General features: G+C 41.8%; 1 protein-coding gene and 1 long non-coding RNA gene across 3 annotated transcripts in view; one reads left to right on the top strand and one right to left on the bottom strand.

Moving 5' to 3' along the window:
* Positions 1 to 5,517: 5,517 nt before the first annotated feature.
* Positions 5,518 to 16,953, bottom strand: LOC144375301 (uncharacterized). The gene is made up of 3 exons (XR_013434985.1): positions 16,817 to 16,953; positions 9,942 to 10,051; positions 5,518 to 5,611 (listed from the first exon to the last, which is right to left on the bottom strand). It is a non-coding gene; the product is annotated as an uncharacterized LOC144375301 (long non-coding RNA).
* Rnf185 (ring finger protein 185) overlaps positions 16,906 to 18,289 on the top strand; it is a 36,305-nt gene continuing 34,921 nt past the window's right edge. Inside the window, exon 1 of one of the 2 annotated variants that reach the window (XM_005339856.5) lies at positions 16,906 to 17,046. The gene's annotated coding sequence lies outside the window, so the exon portion shown is untranslated. The remainder of the gene's footprint in view (positions 17,047 to 18,289) is intronic. The other variant, XM_021719833.3, reaches the window with a different exon arrangement.

The following is an 18,289-nucleotide window of genomic DNA, read 5'->3' as shown; positions in this document are numbered from 1 at the left end:
AGTCACCTCACAGGATGTTGGTAAGACTCTTAGCACCATGCCTGACATTTAAAACACTATCACTAAAGCCTCAGGAAGTGGTTTACCCAGAATAAACCAAGTCTCAAGGTTTTCAGGCCACAGCGTCTGTGATGTCTACCAGCTCTGTTTAGATGGGAACTGTGCAACTAATGGTGAAGCCACTACTTGGCTATGGAACTTCAGGCTTGTCCCTGTCCCTCTCTGGGCCTCAGTTTTCTCCTCTGTGCAGTAAGAGGTACAATGGAATTGACCTTTGAAGTCTCTATCTGGGCCCCAAAGAGAGGCAGGCTGGAACCTGCTTAGGCCTCCAGGAAGGAGGGATTCACTGGGTTCATACTCCACCTTGGTGGCCATGTCAGCCTACAGGACAGGCTTGGTGCCTTGCCTCCCACCCAGGGTGCCCTCTCACAGGATGGGAAGGTCAAACCAGTGGGACAGGATTTGCTAGACCGAAAGGGGGCTAAGCTTTCCCCTGAGTTCCCATGCATCTGGGTTGGGCTGGCTCCATGGCAAGTGCCAATGGGGAGTGAGAGAATGGAACATGGGAGGTGTTCTCTCCTTCCTCCCTCTCTCCACCAATCCCTATCACTCTTTGTCATCTTTTGTCTTCTCTCTCATCCTCCTCCAACTCTTGTTCTCTTTCTGTATATGGCTGAGATTTTCGTAATTCTGTCTCCTCCATCCCTTCCTTTCCCCATCTTTCTGTTTCTGATTCTACCTCTCCGCCTTTTCCATTTCCCTCTTCATTTCCTGTGGGTGGGTGGGAGTAAGGGTTAACTAGGGAATAAACCAAGGGGTGTTCTACCACTGAATTACACCCCCAGGCTTTTTTATTTTTTTCTTTTGAGTCCCACTAAATTGCTGAGGCTGGCCTTGAACTTAATGATCCTCCTGCCTCAGCCTCTGAGTTGCTGGAGTCATAGATGTGCGCCACCATGCCTGGCTCCATTTCTTTCTTTTTATTTCCTCTACCTCTCTTTAGTTTTCCACTACCAACTGCTTTCTCTCTCTCTCTCTTTCTCTCTCTCTCTCTCTCTCTCTCTCTCTCTCTCTCCCCCCTCCTTCTCTCCCTCCCTCCTTTCATATTTCTTTCTTATTTTTCCAGTTCTTCCATCTCTAAGGGTACCTCTCTGTGCTTCTCCCCCACTTTCTCTTTTCCTCTATTTCCCTGCTGTTTTGCATTGTCAGGGTTCGAACTCAGGGCTTCACACCTCCTAGGCAAGCATTCTACTACAGAGTTACATTCCCATACATCCACCCCACTCCCAGTCTTTTGAGACTTGGCCAAGCTAACCTCAAACTTGAGATCCTGGGCTGGGGATGTGGCTCAAGTGGTAGCGTGTCGCCTTGCATGCTTGTGGCCCAGGTTCGATCCTCAGCACCACATACAAACAAAGATGTTGTGTCCGCCGAAAGCTTAAAAAAATAAATAAATAATTCTGTCTCTCTTAAAAAAAAAAAAAAAAAACTTGAGATCATCCAGCCTCAGCCGCCTGAGTAGCTGAGATTATAGGTGTTCACCACCATGCATGTCTTCCCATTTCTTTCTTAATTTCTCTCTCTCTCTCTCTCTCTCCCCCTCCCCCCCTCTCTCTTATTAACCCGTGAGCACTCCCTTTTTCTCTTAGTTTTCCAGCCTGTTTCGCTGTCTTTGGGTTCTCTCCTGCTCTTTTTCCCTCTTTACTTCCTTTTTCCTTCCCCCCCTTTATTTTTTATTCCTCTCTTTCTCTCCTCCCTCCCCATCTTGTGTGTGTGTGTGTTTGTATTTCTCTTCCTCTCTCCTTTTGTGTTTCCACTTTTCCCTTTCTCCTTATTTTTTTTCTCTTCCTCCTTTTTTCTCCACCCTCCCCCTCTACACCACGGCCCCAGGTATGGGACAGAGAGCCTTGGGTATGCTCCACCCTTCCATTTACATTTTTCCTGATTCGACCTGTGTCACAACCCCTACCCCTCCCTAGGGAGACAGGTAGGGTGGGGCTTCTCACCCTGAATTGAGAAGAATAGAGACCTAAGAAGAGGGGTGACTTGCTGGAGTCAGTCGCCCAGCAAATCAAGAGAGAATTCAGGTCTGACTTCCCCCAGCATGCAGGAAGACCTCCCAGGGAAATGCTCGGTCCCCTCCCCCCACCCCCATCTCCTGCAGGCCCCCATGCCTAAGGTCTCAACTTCAGGGGCCTTGCTCCCCACAGGCCTGAAGTGTGTCCTCCCTCTGGCCTTTGGAGCTGGCACTCCCAGTCTTACCCGGAAGGTTCTCTGTGCTGTCTGTGCAGGGATAATGGGGCAGACAGTGCCTAGCTCCAGAGCATGCAGTGTTCATTCAAAAACAAATAGTTACTGAGTTTACTATGTGCCAGGCACAGGGGGAGACCCTGGAGAGAGCATGAGCATGAGAAAGGCAAGGAGGGGGAACACAGCATGCCTAAGAGCAGGGAGGAGGGGAAACATCTCTTGGGAGAATGGGGTCTGGCAGTGCCAGAGAGGGGATAGGGCCCACTGTCAATTCCGTCTTCCAGGAAGCCACTGCCAAGACAGAGTTAGAAGTACAAGAGATTTATTGGAGGAAATGCCTGTGAGAGATAAAAGGAGAGGAAGCAAGACTGTGCAGGGAGACCATGTTTCAGCTCTGACATCTATGGGAAGAGAGAGGACAGAAGGAGGTTGGGTAAGAAGGGTCTCACATTTCACTGGGGCTCTGAGAGTCTTGGCCAGCCAACAGAGGAGCTCTGGTGCAGAAATTTCCAATAGATGAGTCCCAGCTGGGCAGAAACAGCCAGGACCTAGTGACCCAGTTGTGCCTGTCTTTGACTGGAAGCTTCCCAAGAAGACAGTGGTCTCTGCTCCAATGCTGCTGCAGATCCTAAACGTGCTGCCAGCCAACTGCTCTCTTAAAGCTGATGGCTGCTACATCCAGGACTTTAGACATCCATTTGACTGGGGCAGTCACCACTACAGACCAGGAGGGGGAAATCAGTGAGATAAACAGTGGAAGCTGAAAAATCAACCTTCCTCCAGAGGATCCCAGGTTATAGAATAGGAATCTGTGGGTACAGGACCATGCCTGTAAGATTCCCAGGTAGGATTTAGTTCCCCAAACTCCTGATCCCAACTAAGCCCAGTCCTAGGTCTAAGGGAATAAAAAATGAGGCCCAACTGAACGTCTCAGTAGATGGAAAGAAACGCATTATATTCAGTTCAACAGCTTTTTAAACTAAAACAGAAGGGAGGGGAAGGTCTGAGAGATTACAGAAACCAATCTACCTCATTAGAAGCTGTGGTAGTTTAAAAATATGTGCACAAATTCTTTGATACTCCTCCCTTCAATTGGAGGAGCCTAAAACCCCTCCATTGAGTATGAGCTATACTTAGTGACTTGCTTCTAACAAATAAAATGTGGTGGCACACACTATGACCCCAGCGATTTGGAAGACTAAGACAGGACGATCACAGGTCCAAGGCTAGCCCTAGCAACTTATCAAGACCCTGTTTCAAAAATAAAAATGAACAGAGGCTGAGGATGTAGCTCAGAGCTCAAACTCCTGGGTTTGATTCCTAATATTAAAAAAAAAATAGATAAATAAAATGTGGTAGAAGTGACGTTATTTCTGAGACTAAATCCTAAAAGGCATTGTGATTTTCTTCTTCCTCCATCTCTTGGATCATTCCTCATCCTGGGGAAGCTGGACCATGTTACTCAAGCAGCACTATGAAGGGGCCAATGTCATGAGGGAAGAACTAAGTTTTCCTGTCAATGACCTTGTGAGTGAGCTACTTGGAAGCACAGCATTAAACCTCAGACAAGCTTTCAGATGAATACAGTACCATTTGACTTTTTGTGCACATGTGCCAGATTTTTAGAGCTGTAATTCAAGTACCATGCAATTCATCCATTTAAAGTATATAATATGTATAGTTGTGTGACTATCACCACTAATTTCAGAATATTTTCATTGTCCCCCAAAGAAATCTAGTAACAGTCATTCTAAATTCCTGTAGCCCCTAGTAACCATGAATCTATTTTATGTCTCTATAGAGTTACCTATTCCATACATTTCATATATAGTCACACACTACTTAACACGTGGTATACCTTCTGACATATGTATCATAAGATGATTTCATTGTTGTGCAAACATCAGCGTGTACTTACACAAACCTAAATGGTATCAGTCAATCATTTAATGTGGGTTTTCAATACAATCAAGAGAAGGGTTAAGCATGAAATGTATGGGCTGGCTGCCAATGTAACATGGCATACTGTTTTACAGTAATTTTTTAAATATATAATTAAAAGGGATACATTCTAAAATAATGACAAAAAGTATAGTAAATATATAAACCAGAAACATAGTCATTTATTATCATTATCAAGTATCATGTACTCAACTTAATTGTATGTGCTGTACTTTATGTGATTGGCAGTGCAAGAGGTTTCTTAACACCAGCATCACCACAAACATGTGAGTAATGCATTGTGCTACAACATTATGATGAGTATGGCATCAGTAGGTGATAGGAATTTTCCAGCTCCATTAATAATCTTATGAGACCACCATTGTCAACTTTTTTTTCAGTGCTGGAATCAGATCCAGAGTCTCACACATATCAGACAAGCACTCTACCACTGAGCTACACCTTCAGCCCTATTTGTGTGTGTGTGTGTGTGTATATATATATATATATATATATATATATATATATATATATATATATATATATATATATACATACACTCAGACATCTTTCATTTTCTTGTTACTTACACACACACACACACACACACACACACAATTTTTCTGTAGTGCTGGGTATGGAACCCAGGGCTTCCAGCATATCAGGAAAGTGCTTTACCACTGAGCTATACCCCCAGGCCAGGTTTTTGTATTAAAGTAACACTATCCTCAAGAAACAAGTTAGAAAGTGTTGACACCAATTTTATTTTCTGTAAAAGAGTGCACATAATTGGTATCGTTTCATCCTTAAATGGTAGAAATCATCAGTGACACAGTCTGGGTCTGGAGTTTTCTTGTTGGAAGATGATTAAATAAATTCAATTTCTTTGGTAAATACAGAACTATTTTAGTAAAGTTCTTTTTCTTGAATGGGCTTTAGTAATTTTTATCTTTTAGGGAATTTTTTCATTTAAGGTAGTTGTTGAATATAAGCAAAATGTTTATTGTACTATTATCTTATTTTCTTTTAAGTTTGGTAGTATTCATAGTGTTGTCTATTCTCTCATACCTGGAATTGTTAATGCATGTCATTTTTTCCCCATTCCTGTTAGAAATTGATTGTTTTGTGAACCTTTTAAATGAAACTAGCCTTTTGTCTCTGATTTTCTCTACTGTTTTTCTTTCATTTTCTTTTTCTTTTTCTTCAGTAGTAGGGATTGAACACAAGAGCACCCAAAACTGAACTACACCCCAACCTTCTTTTTTTATTTTGTGATCATTTCACTGAGTTGTCTCTGTGACAAAAAGACCCAATAAGAACATCACATAGCAGGAAAAGTTTATTTTGGCTCACAGTTTCAGAGGTTCAGTCCATGCTTGTTGAATCCATAGCTCTGGGCCCAAGGTATAAGGCAGAACATCTAGGGTGGAGGAAAGCAGTTCAGGACATGGTGATCAGGAAGCAGAGAGAATGGGACCACCACTGTATAGGTAGTTCATTGTTAATCATTATGTGGTATAAGAATACATATAGAAGCATACAATATATGATCTTTTGTGATTGGCTTCCTTCATTTTGCACAATGTTTTTGAGGTTTGTGCATGTTGTAGCATGTAACAATACTTTGTTCCTTTTTATGAATAGATAATATTCTATTGTATGAACATCAAATTTTGTCTAACTATCTGATGGACATTTGGGTTGTTTCTACTTTTTGGCTATCATAAATAATACTATTCTGAATATTCATGCACAAGTTTTTTATTTACTTATTTTTTTGTGGTGCTGAGGATCCAACCCAGTGCCTCACATGTGTTAGGTAAGCACTCTACCACTGAGCCACAACTCCAGCCCATCATGTACAAGTTTTTGTATGGATATATTTTATTTGTTTTTATACCTAGAAATGAAATTGCTGAGTCATATGGTCACTCTCTATTTAACATTCTTAGGAACTGCCAGAACTATTTCCAAAGTGGCTGCACCATTTCATGTCCTTACCATCAGTGTATAAGAGTTCTGATTTCTCCATATCCTTGCCAATAATAGTTATTGTCTGTCTTTATAATCATCCTATTGTGAAGTGGTATTTCATTGTGGTTTTTACTTGTATTTCCCTGATGGTTAAAGATGTTGAGCATCTTTTCATGTGCACACTGGCCATATGTATAACTTCTTTGGAGAAACATTACTGATATAATTGCTGTAATCTATGAACCTTGAGCCAAGACCATTCAACTAAGCTACTCTTTGGTTCTTAACCTTCAGAAAGTATATAAGATAGTGTGTGTGTGTGTGTGTGTGTGTGTGTGTGTGTGTGTGTGTGTGTGTTGGCTGGGGAATGAACTTAGGGCTTCATATATGCCAGGAAGCCCTCCACTATTAAGCTATGCCCCCCGCTCTATATTTGTTGTTTTAAGGCACAAAATTTTGGAATTTTTTTTCACACAGCAATTGATGACTAACACAGAAACATTCCACTAAAATAGGAAGATTTCATAGCTGCTACAATTAATTCCACTGAAAATCCCAGACATTATAATGACAATAAACAATATAAGAAAATGAAATACACATTGTCAAGTTTGAAAAGGAATAAACCAAGTTGTTACTGTAGATTTTTGACCTAGAAACTCCAAGTATATTCAACATCTAGGGTGTAGGTAGAGCAGTATGATAGAAAGAAATAAGCCCGGGACAGATGTCTTTTCCCTTACTTTATAATCTTGGGCACATCCTCTTGCCTTTTGGGGCTTTATTGGTAAAATGGAAATTATAGAACCCATGTCATGAGGATTAATGTGAGTATAAATAAGATTCTTCAATGACTGACATACAGTATCTTTTAACAAATAGGAATTTCATTTCAGTTGGGGAATTTAGGGCAGCAGCCAGGCAGACAACAGTGTGACTGACTTGTTGTCTAGTTCCCCAGGCTGCAGAATGTGGGCTCCTTTCATTTCCCCAGATGATTCCAAGCTGTAATGGGGCCCTAAGAAGCCCAGTAGATCCTTACTCATATGCTGGGTTTAATGCCCACTTCATTGGGCAGCCTTGGCTAAATGACTTACTTTTGCTGAATCCCCATGATGTGTTCTACTAATTAGGCTGGTCATGCCTACCTTTTTACACTAGTCACCTTTCCATTGCTGTAACAAAATACCCAAGATAAACAACTTAAAAGGAGAAAATATTTATTTTGGCCCATAGTTTCAGAGGTTTCAGTCTATAGTCATTTTGTCCCATTACTTTGGACTTGCAGCAGCACAATACATTATGTATGGTAGGAGCACATGGAGGAAGAGGTCTGTTTATCTCATGGCAGCAAGCAGAAAGCAAAAAGAGAGGATGGGGCCAGGGTCCCAATATCCCCTTCAAGGGCATGCCCCAAACTTGATTCCTTCCTATCTCTTAAAACATTTCCACTACCTCACAGTAGTCCATAGACTAGCAACCAAGGCTCTAGCATATGAGCCATTGGAAAACATTTAGGATCCAAACCATAAACTTTATTACTTCTCAAGAGTATGGTGAGGTCAAAGATGAGGAAAGGAGCTCACTGGAGGGAAAAACCTCAGAGCAGAGCAGGAGCTATAGGGAAACCCAGTAGGGAACATGGAGGCAGTGTGAATCCTGAGAGCTCTGTCTATCTGGGAAATGAAGCCACAAAGGGCCTTGGGATATGGGACAAAATGATGCTGAGTACAAGACTCAAACCCCTTTTGTTTAGGTGGCACTTGACATTTACAGTGCCACCATACCTTAGTAGTAGGAGTACCAGATGACATAGAGATGCCTGGTTAAATTTGAATCACAAAAAATGAATAATTTCAATGTAAGTGTATGCACCAAACATTGCATTTAAAAAAAAAATATTCTTTGAACTTTAACCAAACTGGGTGTCCTTTGTTTTTATTTGCTACATCTGGCAACCCTACCCAGTAGGGGGAGGATATTGAGGGCAGGGACTTTTCACCCCTACTTCATAGTGGAGGCACAGGGAGAACAAATTTGCCCAAAGCTCTACTACTTATCCATCTTTTTCATTCTACACAGGATTCCTTGCTAAGGTTTAAATCTGGACTGTTTTGTATTGATGTAACTCAGAGACCTGAAGTGATATCCCCTCCTTCCCTGTTGGGCTGTCCTCTGCCTAGGGCCTTTGAGAGGCTCTGAGAGACTAACTCCTCCAACAGAATGAAAGAGGTGGGAGAGTGGGGAACAGAAAAGTATTATCACAAATCTCAGGGGGAGACTGGGGAGAAAGCTCAATGATAGGATATTTTCCTAGGATGCTCTAGGCTTGGGGTTCAATATGACACTGGAAATGAAAACAGAAAGAGGGCTGGGGTAGTGGTTCTGCAGTGGAGCGTTCACCTAGCACATTCAAGGCCCTGGGTTCCATCCTCAGAACCAAATAGGGCTGGGGTTGTGGCTCAGCAGTAGAGCACTCGCCTCTCACATGTGAGACCCTGGGTTTGATCCTCAGCACCACATAAAATAAATAAACAAAAATAAAGATATTGTGTCCATGTATAACTAATATATATATATATATATATATATATGTGTGTGTGTGTGTGTGTGTGTGTACATAAATAAAATAAATGTATTGTGTCCAAATACAACTTAAAAATAAATATTTAAAACAAAACAGAGAGAGGTTCAGAGGGAGTTTTGACTACAAATTTTGGCTCCTGTTGACTAAATAATAACTCTACCATTTCTATAGCCAAGGACTCAAGTTCTTAAGCAGTTGTATCTGTGAATTTGCCCAGATCAAGGGCAGAAGACTGGGAGCTGGGGTCAGTTTCTGAGACTCCTAACATCCAAAAGTTCTCCTTGCTGCTCTGGGGTCAGGACAAGAGAGCTTGGCCCAGAACACGGAAGAAAATTTGTGAAAAAGTGCAGGAGGCCGTGGATTTGGGTACAGCCTCTTCTGCCACCTGGTGGACATCCAATATCAGCATTTCCTTGAGAAACTACTGAACAAAGCTGGCTGCTCCTTTCTGGTTGCTTGTGTCTTCCTGTCCCAGCTCTAACCTGTGATTTGTTATGATGCTGAACAAGCCCTTTGATCCTCTGGCTTTCTGTTTCTCTCTTAAAAAGGGATTCCCCAAGAGGCAGTAAGCCTGATCTTCCAAAAAACAAACCTGTCCTGCTGCTTCCTCTGACTAAATCTGTCCCCTGACCACTTTGGCTTTCAGATTGAAACCTGGCAGGCTCTGCAGGATTAGGGTTCAGTTAACCTCTCTCACTCCCCATTTCTCTGCTCCATAGAAAACTGCTCTCTCTCTCTTTCTTTCTTTCTTTCTTTTTTTCCCTCCCTCCCTCCCTCCCTCCCTCCCTTCCTTCCTTCCTTTAGTACTGGAAATTGAATCCCAAGCCTGCATGTGCTAGGTAAATGCTATATCCCTAACACCACCAACCCCACCTTTTTTCCCTTTTTTTGAGGTAAGGTCTCCTTTTATGTTGTCCATGTTGGTCTGAAACTTGTATTCCTCCTGCCTCAACCTCTAGAGTAGCTGGGATTACAGGCATCTGCCACTATACCTGGCCACCGCTACATTTATACCCTCAATGCCTAGGCTCTCTCAGGGCCGTGCACATGCAATTTCCTTGCTTAAAACACTCTTCACCCTCCTTCACCTGTTTTCTTCCTACTCATCCTTCAGCTGTTGGTTTAGCCATTCCTCTAGGAAGTCCCCACTCCCACTCCTATGTCCTCACAACAGGATGGGTTAGCATACCTTAGGTCTCTACTGGTTGAAGACTCAAGAGGGGAGGTGGGGCTGGGAGTATAGCTCAGTGGGAAAGTGCTTGCTGAGTATGCACAGGCCCTGAGTTTGATCCCCAATACCTGAAAAAAAAAAAAAAGAAAAAGAAAAAGAAAGAAAGAAAGAAAAAGAAAAAAGAAAGAAAGAAAGGAAGGAAGAAGGGATATGAGCACTGGAAATGAAAACAGAGAGAGGGCTGGGATAGTAGCTCAGCGGTGGAACGTTCACCTAGCACATTAAAGGCCCTGGGTTCCATCCTTAGGGCCTTGAAAGGAAGGAAGAGAGAAGAGATATGACCTTGGAAAAAGTCAAATGTCAGAAGGCTAAGGGGAGCTCTGTAGGTAGTCATGGGTTCAGGGTTCAAACTGGCCTGATTTCCCATCCCATTCTACTATAGTTGGGGACTGTCAACCAATTACTTACTTCACTTCTCCAAGACCTTATTGTATAGATGAACAGATCAGATTATGTCTTCACTACCCTGAACAATAGAACTCTAATGTGTTAACTTAGAGTTAACACATAAATTGTTAACTTCAGATTTTCTTTTTTTTAATATTTATTTTTTAGTTATAGATGGATACAATACCTTTATTTTATTTTTATATGGTGCTGAGGATCGAACCTGGTACCTCACGCATGGTAGGTGAGCGTTCTACCTCTGAGCCACAACCCTAGCCCCCTAACTTCAGATTTTCTATCTGCAGCTTTTAAAAAGGAAAAGAAATAGGTGAAGGACTGGGAATATAGATCAATTGGTAGAGTGCTTGCCTGGCATGTGTGAGGCCCTGGGTTTGATCTCTAGTACTGCAAAATATATATATATATATATATATATATATATATATATATGTAAAAGTAAAAATAGGTAAATAGTAAAAGGAAAAAAATTTTTGAGACAGGGTCTCACTAAGTTACTGGGCTGGTCTCAAACTTGCAATCCTCCTGCCTCAGCCTCCCAAATCGCTTAGATTACAGGCATGTGTTACCATGTCTGCCTAAGTAAAAGAAATTTTAACGTTATATTTCATGCAGTTCAATGTGTAAATTATTATCTCAACATACTATTAATATTTTAAAATTTTCAAGGAGTCTCTTACATCCTTTTTCATACTGTCTTTAAAATCCTGTGTTCATTTTTCACTTACTGTACATTTCAACTAAGATTCTATATTTCAAGCACTCAAAGGCCATGTGTGGCTAAAAGTCACTCTATTGAAAGCATAGTTCTATATCTTGATCTGTGTGGTAGTATGAAGGGTACATACTTATGTAAAAAATTGTGGAACTAAACATAGACTTTGCCCTTTTTTGAATGCAAATTATATCCACTCTTGGAGGAAGGATGTAATTTCTGGATTTTTTACCTGAACTTACATTGTCAAAGGGTGAGACAATTTCCTAGGATGGAGGATGCTGAGGTGCTCAGATGGGGTACAGGGTTGGGCAAAGCTGACAGAATGAGCACCTTTATCCCTTTAAGTCTTCACTGCCTCTACACCCTGGGAAAGTTTCCAGCCACCCATCCTGGAACTATGTAGATCTTGGCTGCCCCCTACTGACTGATGCTGATGCCTGGGTTTCTTCCTCAATGTCCAAGAAGGGATTGCCAATGTCACCCATGCTACTCTTTTGAACCCCATAGTCCTAGGCTCTGTCCAGTCATGTGTTGAAGTTGTGGGCATTTCCTCTAGCTAGGATTTCCAGATTTAGCAAAAAATAAAAGTCACCAAGTTAATTTTGAATTTCAGATAAACAAGTAATTTTTAGCATAAAGCATATCCCAGGTGATATTTAGGACACACTTATAGTAAAAAATTATTTGATGCTGATGTGAAATTCAGATTTAACTGGATATCCGGTGTTTTATCTGGCAATCTCATTTCTAGATTATCCTCCAGAATTCCCAGGGGGAGTAGAAAAAAATGGACTCTGAGTTATCCTGGAGCAGGGGACTTGATGGCAGAGTTGCAGTGGGCTTTGAACTACCTTAGGATCCAGAGAGAATGAGAGGAACACAAGGCCCAGGGCTTAGGTGACATATCTTAGAGCACACAATAAAGATTTAACCATTTTGTCATGGATCTGGTGACTAGTAACAATCCAATCATACTGTTGAGTTGATGCGCCTTCTCTCTGCGAAAGGGTTGGGACTGAGAATTGAGGGGTGCTTTCTCTGGCTTAGTCTCTCTGCTGTGTACACATATGGTTTTACACTTCTATAGCCATAAGGAAAGAATAACTTGGAGTGAGGATAGGAGTACTGTCAGGCCCAGGGAACTAAGCCAGGTGGAGGAGATTGGAAGAGAAATTGATTCCACCTCCACATCACTTCCAAGAGCTGGGTTATCCTTGAATTCCTGGTTCCTGGGATCCTAGAATCCTTTCTCCCTGCACTGAACAGATGAAAAAACTGAGACCCAGAGAAGAGCAGTGATCTGTGAATCCTAAAAAAATGAGCCCTCTGTGAATCCTAAAAAATCAGCCCGGCACCATGTATGCCTGTAATCCCAGCGACTCAGTAGGCTGAGGCAGGAGGATCACAAGTTTGAAACCAACCTTAGCAAGGCCCTGAGCAACTTAGTGAGACCTGCCTCAAAACAAAAAAATTAAAAGGGTTGGGGTGGGCTGGGGCTGTAGCTCAGTGGTAGAGTGCTTGCCTAGCCTATTTGAGGCATGGGGTTCAATCCTCAGCACCATATAAAAATAAATAAATAAAATAAAGATATTGTGACCATCTACAATAAAAATATATTTTTTAAAAAAGGACTGGGGTGTGGCTTAGTGGCTAAGCACACCTGGGTTCAATCACTTGTGCCAAAAAAAAAAAAAAAATCAAATAGGCAGTAAATCCCCTGGGTCCCTCTTCTCCTCTACCCTGGGAGGTGAACATCTGAAGCTTCAGGTCCTTAATCCCTTCCCTATAAAAAACTTTCCCTTCTCTACTTTTCAACCTGCCTGGTCCCCAAGAAGCTTGGCTCAGGCCTTTGCTCCCTCTAAGGCTCCTCAATGGCCTCATATTTGTTGAATTCTCTCCTTTGGTCTACCTTGTGAACCCAACAACAACAACAAAGAGCAAATATTATCAGCAAGTTTATCTGAATTGAAACTCATGGCTTCAACATCTTTTCATAATGATGATGCTCTATGATTTTTTTCAAAGGCTCTCTTGAAAGGATCTGAATGCCTCTGTATGGACTCCCATCTCCCATTGCCCCTTCCTCTCTTTATAGCCCTACTTTCTGTACCAGGGAGGCAAAGCATGTTCAACCACAGTTAGGTTTTGTCTTATTGTGTTGTGTTTTTGTACCAGGGATTGAACCCAGGGGCACTTAACCACTGAGCCACATTTCCAGCCCTTTTTTTTCCATATATATATATATATATCGTTGTTGATAGACCTTTATTTTATTCATTTACATGCGGTGCTGAGAAATGAACCCAGTGCCTCACTCAAGTCAGGCACATGCGCTACCACTGAGCCCCAGCCCCAGTCCCTTTTTCTTTATTTTTTTTTTTAGTTGTAGATGGACATAATACCTTTATTTATTTATTTATTTGATGTGGTGGTGCTGAGGATTGAACCTAGTGCCTCACACATGCTCAGCAAGTGCTCTATCACTGAGCCACAATCACAGCCCAGCCCTTTTTATTTTTTACTTTGAGACAGGGTCTCGATAAGTTGCTTAAGACCTCGCTAAATTGCTGAAGCTGCATTTGAATGTGCAATCCTCTTGCCTCAGCCTCCTGAATTGGGATTACAGGTAGGCACCACCATGCCTGGCCAGATTCCAAACTTGAAGTCTGATTCTTACCAGGTGTTGAGCTTTGGGCATGTTGCTTTACTTCTCTGGTCCTCTAGCTCTTCATCTAAATATTTTTCTTACAATGTCAGGATAGGAATTAAATTGCATTATATTATTATTAGAAGAGTATGGAGAGAGAAGGGAAGGGCACAGGAGGAAGGTTGGGGCTATTAAAATGATAATCTTGAGATGTTCAGAATAAGCAGAGGATGAAACCAGAACTGTGTGTGTGTGTGTGTGTGTGTGTGTGTGTGTGTGTGTGTGTGTTGTTGGGAGATTGAACCCAGGGCCTTGTGCATGTGAGGCAAACACTCTACTGAGCTATACCCCCGGCCCCAGAATTTTTTTTAAATCCTTTCCTTCCAGAATTAATTTTTTTTTTTAGGTCAGCACAATTTGTTGTTTTGGATAACATTAAATCTATGCTGGGTCCTGGCAGGATAAATACCAACATCACCAACAGGGTTTCTAGGACCCTCAAGTGCCTTAGTGTGTAAAGCAGAGATGTTACTTGATATATTTTGAAGCTAAAGTTGCTTTCAAGTTTGTTAAATTTGAATTCTGTTATTTCTTTTTTCTTTGGCACTGGGTATTGAACCCAGGGCACTTAACCACTGAGGCACATCCCCAGCCCTCTTTATTTTTTTATTTTGAGACAGGATCTCACAAGGGTTGGGGCCTCTCTAAGTTGCTGAGAAAGGTCTGGAACTTGTAATCCTCCTGCCTCAGCCTCCTGAGTTGCTGTGATTAGAGCTGTACATCACAGCACTTGGTCAGTTCTATTATTTGTTGAGAAAGTTTTTAAAAGCATGAGATAAATAGTGCTTATTACCTCATGTTATAGTTTCAGGAATGTGGATTTCCAGAAAAGACCATGAGAATGACCTCATTACTGAATCAGGGAAAAGTTGAATTCTCTCCTTTGGTCTACCTTGTGAACCCAACAGCAACAACAAAGAGCAAATATTATCAGCAAGTTTATCTGAATTGAAGCTCATGGCTTCAACATTTTTTCATAATGATGATGATCTATGATTTTTTTTCAAAGAAGGTACTAGCTTAAGCAGGAAGTTTCTTTGAATGTATGAGAACTTATTATGTGCTGAACCTATTCCAAGTAGCCTCACAACCAAATTCTGATATAGGAATAAATCAGAACAACTTGGTTAAGCAAGTTGGTTTATCACTTTTTACAGGGGTTGGGGTTGGTGGTATAGCAGGAACCATGAAAAACAATGAGGCATCTCAGTACCAATATTAGAAAGGAGGGAACTGGGGATATAGCTCAGTTGGTAGAGCACTTACTTCACATGCACAAGGACCTGGTTCAATCCCCAGCACAACAACAAAAAGAACATAGAGGATTTGGGCTTGTGTCAGGTGATTTTAGGGAGGGTTTAAGGAAGAGGAGCTTTAATCTGAATTGCAATGCTGTCTATGAATGTATACCTTGGTAAATTTTAGATGGAAGGAAGAGTAAACTGAGGCTAAAGCTATAATCTCTATTGGAGTGAGGATAAGGAAATATTTGATCATTTTTATGGTTTGAACAATGCTTATGACTTGTCTGGGGTCAAACAAGATTAAGGAGGGGATCTTGTTGTCTTGATTCATCATGGTCACATAACACCTTTGTTTGATGTTGAAATTTTTATATTCAACAGGAGAAGGCAAAGGTCTCCTGTAATGCCAGGCCAGCTCCTGGATATCAGGGGGCTGTTATTCTTTTTCTTAGATCCTAGACTCTTCCAGATTTGTGTGACTGTAAATACCCCCATGCATTTCCTGGTTACAGCTAAGAGCTTAATCTATGAGTTTATATCATTTATTACATTAATTCCCTTCTCATGCCCATACCCTAAGTCTCTGAGATAATTATTGATCTTTAATAAATATTTGTCGAATGAATGAAACAACAAAGAATGCTGCTAAGGACAAGTGCCTGGATGCAAACTGCAGCTCAGGGAAAGGCTATCAATGTGTGATTTGAGGCCTGGAATGATGGAATGCTCCTGTAATCCCAGCTACCAGGGAGGCTGAAACAGGAAGATCACAAATCTGAGGCTTGCCTGAGCAATTTAGTGAGACCCTGCTGCAAACAAATTAAAAAGGGTTGGTGATATAGTCCATTGGTAGAGTGCATGCCTAGCATTCAAAGCCCTGGGTTCAATATCTAGTATCACAAAGCCACACATAAGAAGTATGTGATTTGACACAATATGTACTGGCAGCTAATCCTCAATTCATACATGAATTTTACTACTTTATTTGACCACTTTACCTTAGTCCAGCCCAGGCACACAATTTTGTTGTTGTGCTTTTTAGTCTTCTTTAAACTGAAAAAAGAAACAGTTCCCCAGCTGTTCTCCACCCTGACAGTTATTTTATAGTTGATAGTAGTCCCTCAGTTTGGATTTGGAGACTTGAACCACACCCTTTTTTTCTTTTTTGGTTCCTGGAGATGGAATCTAGGACCTCACAAATGCTATACACATTCTACCCCACTGAACTACACCTCCATCCCCAGGGCCATGCACTTGTAAAATAAAGACCACGGAAGAGATGTCCTTCTCAGGGCATCTTATGAGGAGGCATAAGATCTCTACTTGACCCCTTACTTTGACAATACTTTTAATCACTTTGATTTATTTTTTATGCTAGATACATTCCTGTAACACCATTAGTTTTCTTTTATAATCAATAAGTAATTTGTGGAAGACACTGTATTATGCAAACATCTAATTTATCATTCAATTGTGATTTTCTAATAATGTCTATTAGATGGCATTCTCCTAATGGAAAGGTTTATTTTTTCCCATTTATTCATTTCTGTGTGTCGTAAAAACTTACGGATTACTATTTTATTCAATTAGTTATACTCTATTATTATCACTGTATATTTTGATCCTGAAATTGCCCTGAATTGACGCTAGTAGCTCTTCTCATTATTATCATGTTTACATTCTGCTGCAACAAGATATCCCAAGCTTATCTGGTACTTCCGGAATCACCTTTTATTCAAGGAGCGACTTCTTGTCCTACCTTGCGTTTTTCCGCGACCTGCCGGCAGGCGGAACCTTAGAGCTCTAGACGTACCTTTCCGGTTGCAGCCGGAAGTTCCTCTGAGAGGGGAGGCTCTGGGTCAGGTGACGAGAATTCGCGTAGGAGGGGTCGGAGTTCTAGTCTTGTAGACTGACGAGGCAGTGAGACTCTCGTCCGGGACGTACCCGTAGGCTGGGGCGGCCTCTGCGGCGTTAGCTGCGCGGAGGCAGGTACGTGAAGGGCTGGGGAGGAGACAAGGGAGGTGGGGACCGGGAATCCGGTTCGATATTTTCGGGGCTCACGTACTGAGACACCTGAGCCCAGGGCCTCAGAGACAAACCTGGCCCTGCCCGGAGCCCTCGGTCCCCAGAAGAACAGTCAGGCTGGCATTGTGGTCTTTCGTCCCCTGAATATAGATTAGGGAAATCGAGGCCTTGAGAAAGGAAAGGGCTCCCCAGAGCTCCGTTTCAGGCAAGGGCTTACCCTGATTTCGTTCTTTTCTCCTGGACGGAACCGCCTCTCTCATATGGTGGTGCTTTTAACGAGTTTACCTCGAATAGAGAGACCGAGGGGCGCGGAATGTGTTGAACAGATTTATGGTGAGAGTTAAAAGACCTGGGTTCGAGACTTCGCCACCGACCGCAAATTGTGCTTTCCAGGCCAGATCCTTTTTCTGTGCTGAGCCTAGTTTCCTCACTTGTAAAGCGGGGCAGTGCTTCTCAAAATGTTTTTCACACCATCTACTTTGAAATCTCCTCGTTTGCCGGCATTGAAGTGCTGGGCTAAAATCAAACTACTTGTGTGGAATCTGCGTTTAGGACCTAGGAAACTGTGATTTGAGTATTCGCCTTGGAATACTCAAATAATTTTACTTTGAATCTTTCTGATGTTTGAAGCCCAATGATCTTAAGTGCTTTCTGCTATGAGTACCAGATATCTTTTCTTCGCTTTGAGGCTGTTTGGGCCAGTTCAGGAACTGAAAAAAACTGGAGTAGTTAGGCTAGAAAAAAAGAACACTGAAAGGAAAAAAACATTTTTAAAACTGAAGGTAAAAAAAAAAGTTATGGAGAAGAGAGCTTCCACTGCGTCTTTGGGGTGGAAAGAAGTAGAGCTAGGCTTAATAGGTGGATTCTACAGGAGGACAAGATTTTTGCTTACTAGAAGAACTTAATGGAAAAATCATCAGCGGTGACTAGCGATAGGATGGATTGTTTCCTTATGAAAGGAGGAATGCAAGTATTAGATGAAGGTCTTTCCCAATTCCAAAGTCTCTGCTTCTAAGTAATTTACTTTGAATCTTTCTGGTGCTGACTCTGCCCTCAGAGAAAATGTGAGATTTCTTTTTCCAACTTTCTTTTCTTGACACCTTCATTCCCCCTAGCCTACATCTAGCACCTGATCTATGAAATATCTTCCTGGTTGTGCACCATCCTTTTCAAGGACTTTGGAATGCCCCAACATCTGATAGAGGTG

Source organism: Ictidomys tridecemlineatus, chromosome 2 (assembly GCF_052094955.1).
Source record: "Ictidomys tridecemlineatus isolate mIctTri1 chromosome 2, mIctTri1.hap1, whole genome shotgun sequence".
NCBI lineage: Eukaryota > Metazoa > Chordata > Mammalia > Rodentia > Sciuridae > Ictidomys > Ictidomys tridecemlineatus.
The sequence above is the reverse complement of the archived record's forward strand: the minus strand, read 5'-3'. Positions and strand labels throughout refer to the sequence as shown.